A 3,772-nucleotide genomic window follows, 5' to 3' on the forward strand; every position below is an offset into this window, starting at 1 on the left:
TGACTGTTTTATTAACACCTTGTAGTTTTATATTTAATTCATTTAAGTGAGAGCATAAATCAGTGAAAAAATATAACTTTGCTAGCCATTCTACATCCAATAATTGATTGTATTGGTCAATAATGTTCTCATTATTTAGAAATAATCTTATTTCCTCCAAACAATCTACAAATCTTTGCTAAATATTTCCGCGGCTTAACCAGCGTACATTATTGTATGAATATTGTACGAAGAGTTTACTTCGTTTAACAATTCTTGAAATTTTCTTTTATTTAGTGCTCATGCTGATATAAAGTAGATTAATAATTTTTAATTCATTTCTATCAAAAAAGATAACTTATAAAAAAAATAATTTTGTTTTTGTGCGTGCCATCAAAATTTTCAAACGTGCCACTAGTGGCACGCGTGCCATTAGTTCGCCATCCCTGCACTATATGATTAGGGCATGTCTTGGTGGGAAAGGTTCCCTCGATTGCTTGATGTGAAGTGTTATGCACCAAGTCGTAGGGTTTAACTGGTTAGTAAATAATTTGCTGAAGAATAATTTAGTTGAACACTTAAGCTTGAGTAAAACGATAAACCCAACGTTACATAACAAATTCATATGATATCGATGTTCACGACGACATACAGATTTTCTAAGACTACAATATATCTTTAAACAAGTGTCCGCTTTCCTAAATTATTGAGAATATTGAACTTCCTTTGGAGTTCCATGCTGCCAACATGCTTAAATCCTGCTTGTCTGCATCTTTTTCTGTTACGCAATAACTGATGTATTTTTCTTTATTAATGTTCACTGCAATTCCTGCCTGACATCTCTTTCTATGTTTACGATGTCTAGTCTACTGAGTAAGTTGAAAGAAGAAAGTAAAGTAAAGACAGTTTTTTATATATAAGGTACGGAACTTTTTATGCAAAAACCAAACTTGCAACCAATTAATATTTTCAATATTTTAAAAACTGCTCCACTAAAATCTGTCTGGATTAGCACGGCAGTTTTCGTTAATCACATAGGAAGTCGATCAGGTAAGTGAAGAATAAATTTTGTTATTTAAGATGCCTTATTAAAAATTGCACTTCAATATTTTTCGATTTTTTTATTTTAAAAATTGCCGCTAATTATTCGACCCCTTATACTCACTGATAACTACGTTTTCTCAATGTTTCAAATTTTATGACAAAAATTTTAACTTTTACCATTAAGTGTGACCCACTTTCTTATTTACTCTATGATGCGTGCATTCTAAGCTAACCATAACCTAACTTTTAAGATGTTCATAACCTTAGAAAGAAATTATACACCTTTTGAAGTTTTTTTTTTTATTTAAAAACATTTAACATTTCGCAGCTTGGCGGCGTTAACTTTTTCTTATCATTTCTTTCTTTACTTTGACAAAAATAAATGAAAATGCCCTTCTAGTTTGTAACGGTAGGTTCCAGGAATATACATATCCGCTTAGTTAGAATTCTCTGCGGAGGAATGGTATGCTGGCGAGAATCGTTCACCTTTGTCAGTAACTCAATTTGCAGTGGTCAATAAAGAACCCAAATAGGATGTGGGTTGTTCTAGTTTTAGGGAAATGCGAAAATTACTTCAGGATAGAAAAGAGAGAGGAGAGAGAACCAGTCTTAGGACGAACGACCTTATGATGATGATGCCTAGAAGTAATCACACGGGTTTTCAATGTTTTCAATCCTTTTTTATAGACACAGGGAGATTACCTACGCAATTGTGAACGAAGTCCTAGAACCGCTGGTATTGAATGATTCGTACATTGTTAGTTGCTTTAATGTATTTGAAAAGGTCAAATATAGATACGATATAANATATATTTTTTACATATATAAAACGGTTAGTGTTTATTCGAAAGTAGTTAATGTCTGAAGTGCTATTGCAGCTTCACACTGAACATATTAACTTTTTATTTGATTTAACTTTAGAAGAAAACTTCGTCGACTCCATCATCAAAAAAATTTTTACTTTTTTAACGTGTTTTATTATTTTAATAAACAATTTTACAATTTGCGTGCACAGTTCCTGTGTAAATTATTTCCTCATTCGAGTTATAAATTTTGCCACTAGATGATGTATGCCCATTTGACGGATCCCAATAAGATCACTTAGGTTCACTTAACTGTCAAAGATTCAGATATCATCAAAATCTATAGGGCACTTTTCGTTGAACTATAGGCCTTTAATTCCAAATTATTAAATATATATAAATACCTTTGAGCAACGATTTTTAATATTTTCTGACTATTACGAAAACGAATGTTTTGCGGATGAGTTTCGTGGTGTTTCTACTGTATCGGTTTCCGGTCGATGTGATTTTATTTCTTACTGATTATTGTGTTATTGGATTGAATGTATGCTTAGACAATAGTAGGTTCGTTCCAACCGTTCTTCGGAAACAGTTTTCCAGCAAATAATTGGGTCAATGTTGAGTTTGGTTGGAACATTTTCTTCTTTTGAGAACTAACCTAACTTCTTATTCTTGGTCAACATAACCTCTGTTAGTTGTTAATGTACCTAATTTTCATTGAATGTGATGAATTTAAGTAATAAGTACGATTGTGTTTGAATGTTTTATAAGTATTTACTAAATAGTGTACCTATTTGATATAGTTCGGATGATCAAAATTGGCAAAGTCCACAATAAATTATCTGTGAGAATGGACATATCTTCTTTCTTGTTTCTACTTGGGAGCATAGTCATTTCTTGCCTTTTGAAGATGCCCTTGTTAAGTTAAGGAAATGCTTTATGAGTAGGGGAGAGCGGGGCTGAATGTGCCGGGGGTAAATTGTGCAGATGCGAAAATCTTGAAAACAGAAATAGATAGTTTCACGATCGTATTGCGTCGCGTAATGCCTCAACAGTCGGGCTCACGCGGCTTCCATTTTAATTGCGGAAGCCATGCGGACCGAGTGGCAGTGCATGTAGGGATCCTCCAGCCCCACGTAAGTAAATGCTTTCGTTTCAGAGAGTTAATAGTGTAATTTTAATGCTTTGAGCAGAGTGATTTTTATATGTGAGACAAAATATAAGGCTGCGACACAACCAACCCCTAAGCAACCTTTATTGTTTCAATATTGTTTATGTTTACGTGATCACTTATGAAAAAAAGACAATACTTTTTAACATGATACATTATACTGCATTTATTGACTGACAGAATGCGGACGTACAAGCGAAAAACTCAAAGAGGAACTACATCTCAGGATCTTTTACAAAGGGCTGCTAAAGCAGTCATCAAGGTTGGACGTAAATTAAAAACTGTTTTACGTCAATTAGAAATAGAAATAAAAAGTGGACTTACTGCTGCGGTTGGATACAAACCAATACTAGGGTTTAATGAGGAATAAGAGGCACTACAGTCGAAGTACATCTTAAAAAGAGCTTCTATTTATTTCGGTCTCCTACCGAAGTATAACAAATAAATATATTATTATAAAATTGATGTCTTTTAAATTCTACATTATCAACGGCAGAACGACCTCAGCTACAGCACAACTTGCCCCAAAGTGGGGTTGGTAGTGCTTTGCCGCCGTTGTATAAAAAATCACTTCTTCTTAAAAACTATCAAAATATGCAAAATTTGTAGGAACATTCGTATTATAGACTTAATTTGGCTTAGGATGAACCACAATTTTCAGACTCGTTTTATCCGAATCCGAAGGATTTATCAAAATCGGCACTTTCAGCCCCGCTCTTCCCTACTTCAGACAAAGTAAATACATATATATATGGAACCAACCACAGTCGAAAAA

This window comes from Agrilus planipennis, unplaced genomic scaffold (genome assembly GCF_000699045.2).
Source record: "Agrilus planipennis isolate EAB-ADULT unplaced genomic scaffold, Apla_2.0 scaffold9, whole genome shotgun sequence".
Classification (NCBI taxonomy): domain Eukaryota; kingdom Metazoa; phylum Arthropoda; class Insecta; order Coleoptera; family Buprestidae; genus Agrilus; species Agrilus planipennis.